The sequence below is a fragment of the Myotis myotis genome, unplaced genomic scaffold, assembly GCF_014108235.1.
Source record: "Myotis myotis isolate mMyoMyo1 unplaced genomic scaffold, mMyoMyo1.p scaffold_m19_p_12, whole genome shotgun sequence".
Taxonomy (NCBI): domain Eukaryota; kingdom Metazoa; phylum Chordata; class Mammalia; order Chiroptera; family Vespertilionidae; genus Myotis; species Myotis myotis.
Window position 1 is genome coordinate 6,499,199 of NW_023416316.1, and position 6,980 is coordinate 6,506,178.

Sequence of the window (6,980 nt, forward strand, 5' to 3'; positions counted from 1 at the left end):
CAAATGGGAGTTCCATTTTTAATTTTTTGAGGAAACACCATACTGTCTTCCACAGTGGCTGCACCAGTCTGCATTCCCACCAGCATTGCACGAGGGTTCCTTTTTCTCCGCATCCTCGCCAGCACTTGTTGTTTGTTGATTTGTTGATGATAGCCATTCTGACAGATGTGAGATGGTATCTCATTGGTGTTTTGATTTGCATCTCTCAGATGATTAGTGACTTTGAGCATGTTTTCATGTCTCTTGGCCTTTCTTCTGTCTTCTTTCAGAAAGTATCTATTTAGGTCTGTTGCCCATCTTTTAATTGGGTTGTTTATCTTCCTTTTGTTAAGTTGTATGAGTTCCCTGTAAATGTTGAGATTAAACCCTTATTGGAGATAACATTGGCCAATATGTTCTCCCATGCAGTGGGCTTTCTTGTTGTTTTGTTGATGGTTTCCTTTGCTGTGCAAACGCTTTTTATTTTGATGTAGTCCCATTTGTTTATTTTCTCCTTTGTCTCCATTGCTCTAGGTCAAGGAGCTGTGTTGGTAAAGATATTGCTATGACATATGTCTGCTATTTTGCTACCTATGGAGTCTTGTAGGATTTTTATGGTTTCCCATCTTACATTTAAGTCCTTTAGCCATTTTGAGTTTGTTTTTGTGTATGGTGTAAGTTCGTAATCTAGTTTCTTTCTTTCTTTCTTTTTTTTTTTGCATGTATCTAACCAAATTTCCCAGCACCATTTACTGAAGAGACTGTCTTGACTCCATTGTATGTTCTTGCCTCCTTTGTCAAATATTAATTGAGCATAATTGCTTGGGTTGATTTCTGGGTTCTCTGTTTTGTTCCATTGGTCTATATAGTATATCTGTTCTTGTGCTGGTACCAGGCAGTTTTGAGAACCGTGGCTTGGTAATATAGCTTGATATCTGGTATTATGATCCCTCCAACTTTGTTCTTCTTTCTCAGGATTTCTGTGGCTATTCAGGGTCTTTTTTTATTCCAGATGAATTTTTGGAGAGTTTGTTCTAAATCTTTGAAATATGCTGTTGGTATTTTAATGGGAATTGCATTGAGTCTGTAGATTGCTGTGGGTAGTATGGACATTTTAATGATGTTGATTCTACCAATCCATGAACATGGTATGTTCTTCTATTAGTTTATGTCTTCCTCTATCTCTTTTTTCAATGTCCTGTAGTTTTCTGAGTACAGGTCTTTTACCTCCTTAGTTAAGTTTATTCCTAGGTATCTTAATCTTTTTGGTACAATGGTAAATGGGATTGCTTTTTTAGTTTCTCTTTCTGTGAGTTCATTATTGGTGTGTAAAAAGGCCATAGATGTCTGGGTGTTAATTCTGTATCCGGCTACATTGCCGAATTCATTTACTAGGCCTAGTAGTTTTTTGATGGAGTCTTTAGGGTTTTCTATGTACAGTATCATGTCATCGGTGAATAAAAACAGTTTTACTTCTTCTTTTCCAATTTTGATGCCTTTTATTTCTTCTTCTTATCTGATTGCTATGGCTAGCACTTCCAGCACTATGTCGAACAGGAGTGGTGAGAGTAGGCATCCCTCTCTCATTCCCGTTCTTAGGGAAAATGAGTTTTGTTTTTGCCCATTGAGTGGTATACACTTCTTTACAGCAGAATGCTGACCAATAATGATAGAAACTCTAAATCATAAATTTGTCATTATCAGAGTAATACTTAATATAGGTAAGAATTTTATCAAGGTGCTAAACCTAGAGGGTGAAAGTATGGTGGAAATATCTGGATAGTCTCAAAGTATTCCCCCTAAAATTCTGTATTAATTATATGGAGAAAATAGCAACTGTACAGAAGATAAAACTGGCAGACATCACCTTAATGGAGGGATGAAAGTAACCTTCACTAATAATAGGACAAATCAACATCAAGTGGTTCTTAACATCATGTTAATGCCCTGAGAAAGACATAGTCTCATTTCTGCAGTATCCCTGCCCCAAGTGCATAGGCTGAATAAGGAAACATCTGACAAATGAAAATTGAAGAATATTCTACAAAATAAATACCATATACTCTTAAAAAATGGCCCTGTCACCTGGCTGGTGTGGCTCAGTGGTTGAGCGTTGACCTATGAACCAGAAGGTCATGGTTTGATTCCCGGTCAGGGTACATGCCCAGGTTATAGGCTCGATCCCCAGTGTGGGGCGTGCAGGAGACAGCCGATCCATGATTCTCTCTCATAATTCATATTTCTGTCTCTCCCTCCCTCTCCTTTCCTCTTTGAAATCAATAAAAACATATTTTTTTTAAAATGGTACCATCATGAAAAGCAAAGAAAGGCTGAGGAAGTGCTCGGGAGGTAAGGCAGACTAAAGAGACGTGACAATAAAATGTGACATGTTGACCTGAACGGGATCTTGAACTAGAAAAAAAATTGCTCTAAAGAGCGTTATTGGGAAGGTTTGCCAAATTTGAATAAGACCTGTAAACTAAATATAATATTATGTCAACGCTCCGTTTCCCGATTTTGCTAATTGTACTGTGGTTATGTGACTGTCCATTTTCTCAGGAAATATAGGGGAAAAGGGGACATCATAACTGCAATTTCCCCTCAAATGGTTTAGAAAAAAAGATGCACGGAGAGAATGATAAAGCACATGTCACAAAATGTGAATAATCGGTGAATCTGGGGGAAGAGCATATGGGAATCCTTTGTGCTATTCTTGTAACTTTGACATTACATCAATGGAAAAATTAAAACAGAAGCAAGAAAGAAGAAAACCTGTTTGGATTCTTTTCTTTAAAGAAGCTATTTTCCCTCGAGGAACTAATTCAAATGGTTGCCTCCTTAGCAAGCCTAGACTCTTCCTTAGTGATTTCAGTACACATGCCAATCTTTCAGAACAGATGCAAATCTTCTGAGATGTGTTTATAAGATCCTCGCTCTCCAGCCATGCAATGCAGGTTGTGCTTCTCGACCACCACCCCTTCCTGTCAGGTTCATTGACAGTATCCAGTGTCCACTTGCACTGTGCCATATCCGAATCTCCAAGGCTCATCCCCACGCCAGGCCAGAGCAGGAGACCAGGGTAGGAGTCTGTGAAATGGAAAGATTGAAATATCCAGGGAATAGCAAGAGCTGGGACTGAGCGGGAATGTGGAGGAACCCCTCTAGGCTCTGTTGGGGCAGGGACCCTCGTGCATGCCTGGATCCTGGACAAAAAAGCTTTGCACATAGCGGTGGCCTGGAGGCCTCCACCCTGTGTCTTGCGGACGAAGGGATTTGCCTTGGCATGGGCAATCAGGAGAGAGAGGAGAGAAAGTTCCTCTCTGCAGGGGCAACTCAGGACTAATCCCATCAGCGTGGTTAGGGGTGAACAGGATGACAGCTTTGCTCAAGTGCACTTCAGGGTTCATTGGAAGTTTACCGGCTCCTTCCAGTTGGTTCAGCTCACTCACCAAATGCAGTGAGGTCTCTGGGCTGCCCCTCTGATCTTGATCTGATCTTGTGAGTCAGGGCACAGGGTTTTCGGTTTGACTTTCCAAGCTCCTTAAATTCTCATCTCAGTTCTTAAAGGTCCTCAGGTAATGGGGTTTGAGTTTGGGATATTTGGAAGTGAGTGGCCATGGATGAGACTGGAGGGTGCGTGGAGGCCTTGAATGTTACCCCTGGGAGCATGGTTTGATCCTCAGAGCAATGGAAGGAGCCACAGGACAGGGATAGGTAAAGGAGGGAAATGGTCAGATTTTTAAATTCATTCTAGCAGCTGAAGTTGAGGATCAGAGGGTGGAAAGAAGCAGAAAAGATCAGGGTGGAGGCTGTCACAGAAATCCAGGCAAAAACTAGAGCGAGAGTATTATTTAGACCTTGCCCGAAAGTATAAATGGTGACATTTAGCATTCCACCACCCAACTTCTTATTCTAGTGGCAGACGTTGCTAATTGCTCAGTGTCCTCAGTGGGCCTGGTGGGCAGCTCCCCGTGACAGTTGACTCTAACAACTCTCTGTTATAGAAGGCAAGGGAAGTCATCAGTTGTGAGGATATGCTTGGGTTTGCTGACAATTCACTCTGGGTCTGCCCCAACCTGAGGCCCTGGGCTAGCCTTTGAGGCCTGGCCAGAGTGGCTCAGTGGCTGAGCATCGACCTGTGAACCAGGAGGTCATGGTTTGATTCCCGGTCAAGGTACATGCCTGGGTTGCAGACTTGATCCCCAGTGTGGGTGTGCAGAAGGCAGCTGATCAATGGTTCTCTCCCATCATTGATGTTTCTGTCTCTCTCTCTCCCTCTCCCTTCTTCTCTGAAATCAATAAAAAAATATATATATTTTTAAAAAAGCAAGTCTTTGAGGTCCCTTACAGTCATTGTGCTGCGCCCTGCTGTGTGCCCTCCATGTCCCCACTTAGAGCTTTTTCACGTCCATTATCTCATTTCAATCTCACAACATTCCTGGAAGATCAAGGTTGTCATCCCCACTTTATAGAAGAGGAAACTGAGGTCAGAGACTCTTAGTAGAGTGCCTAAGTTCCCCTGGCGCCAGGTGGCGGAACCGGGACTCAAACCCAGGATCTGTCTGGCTCCAAAAGCGATGGCTCCTTCCCTGAGAAGCGTGTGCCCGCTGCCCCAGCTGTTTGCACTTGTCAGGGCCTCGTGCAGAAAAGCCAGGACAGGTTGGGGCTGACATCTTGGTAACAACGACTTTCCCTGTCAATAAAAATCCCTGGCTTAAGAAGACCTGGGAAACTTGACTTCTGAATCACCCTTACCTAATCCGCTCCGTGCTGAGCCATGGAAAGAGGAGGCTCTGGCCCCAGGGTGGGGGTGGGGGCTCCCTGAGGGGCTGCTGCACAGATGGTGAGGGGTGGAGGCCTCTTGCTGTGGAAGAGAATAAAGTTTCTGTCCTTGCACCATTGGAATGAAGGCCCTGGAGCCAAGCAGCCAGGGCCAGGGCAGGGCCAGACAACCTTCGGCACGTGAAATGCCACCCCGTGCTCATGGCAGATCATTCTCGGCCATAATTCATCCCCCGCAGGCGTGCATCCTGAAAGCCCTGTCTGTTCCTGCCTCGTGGGGTCCCTGTCGGAATGTGGGGGGTCGAGGTGCTGGCCCCAGTTGTGGGCAGAGTTCAGACTGGGCTGGGTGAGCAGGGCAGTGTCTGGGCACCGCCTGGGGCAGAGGGAGCCTTTGTGCTCTGGGCCCTAGGAGCCCCACCCCCACCCGCAGTGGCTCCATTGAGGAGAAATAGCTGACACACACCCTTGCTCTCTCTGCTCCTCCTTCTGGGACAGCCTGGGCAGAGGGTGCTTTCCTGGGTGCAGCCTGGCATCTGACAAATCTACCCTCACCCATCATCCGGGGTGCTCCTCCTGAGCTGCAGGCACAATCTCCTGGGAGCTTTAAGAACACACCAGCTCTCCCTCCTGGCCCCCAGAATCGATGGTGTGTTGGTCTGGGGCGCACCTGGCATTGGCACCTTTTATTATTTATTTATTTAAATATATTTTTATTGATTGATTTCAGAGAAGAAGGGAGAGGAAGAGAGAGGTAGAAACATCAATGATGAGAGAGAATCATTGATGGGCTACCTGTTGCACGCCCCCAACTAGGGATGGAGCCCACAACCCAGGCATGTGCCCTAACAGGGAATCGAACCATGACCTCCTGGTTCATAGGTGGATGCTCAACCACTGAGCTGGGCCCGGCATTGGCACCTTTTAAAACAATCCCAGTGATTCTGCTGGGAGCCGGGGCTGAGGACCACTGGTGTGAGGCTTTGAGAGGGTAGCACTGCAGCTCAGCCACCACCAGCCATGTGACCCTGAACATGTGACATAGCACGTGGTGCCCCAGTGCCCCCTTTTGTGAGATATGGACAGCAACAGTGCTTATGTCGTGGGGCTCCTGGGAGGATTCGATGAGATAATACCGAGCACACGCTCAGATGTGGTAGCTCCTCCGGGGGGTTCTTACTTTCTTCCTTCCTCATTCCCACCAAGGGGACATTTAGGGCTTGATGTCCCAGGGAGAAAGTCAAAAGTGCCGAGAGAGTCCCCGTTGAGGACCGTAGCTTTAGAGGTGACCGAGGAGGCTCTGCCCTGACTTGGAGGCAGGTGGGGAGGTGTTGGTCCCGCCGTGGCTCGGTGGCTCCTGTGGCTCCGTGGCTCCTGTGGCTCCAAGCAAAGCCCACACTCCTTAGCAAGGCACGTGGAGCCTCTCCTGGAGCACCCAGAACACCACGTGGAGGGGGTGGCACCGGCCTGCCCACCTCCCAGCGAGCGCTCAGCTCGGTGCCCCTGTGGCCGGCATTCGGGGGACAGTCATTTCGGGTAGTCCACAGTGCATGACAGGGACCTGCCAGGAGACCTGGCAGATTCTCTGAGCAGGGCATTCCCGGCCACAAGGGCAGCAGGAGCTGCCACTTCCTGAATGCCCACTGCGTGCTCGCGTCTCGCTCAGGGTGTGCAAAACCACACAGGAATTGGCTCTTTCAGCTTTCAGCCAAGTTGGTAAGGGGGAGGGATAATGCCACCCGGTCCCCAAACCCAATGAACTCGACAGCCTCTGGCCTCTGTCAGCCGCCCAGCAGCCTTGAACACTGAATGGGGTACAGAGCTGCGTGCCTGTCACGTCCGGTGTGAATGGGGTACAGAGCTGCGTGCCTGTCACGTCCGGTGTGAATGGGGTACAGAGCTGCGTGCCTGTCACGTCCGGTGTGTGAGAGTATTGTTGCCACAACAACAGAGAGGCCACAGCTCTCTTTGCTAAGCAAGGCCCTGCTTGCAGACCAGGGTGGGGTGTTTAATTGGGTATCTTCCCACGAAGATGGGTTTTCTCGCTTTCATAGAACTGCAGGGTGGAGAAAGTCACTGGAAATATCCCGTCTGCTCCCAACCTTAATGACCTGAGATAGCATTCTAGAGTGTTCCCCGTGGAACCCGACTTACAGGTGACCTTCAGGAATAAATGATCGCAAAGGAACCTGTGAGTGAATGACTCAAGTTTGGGAAAAGGC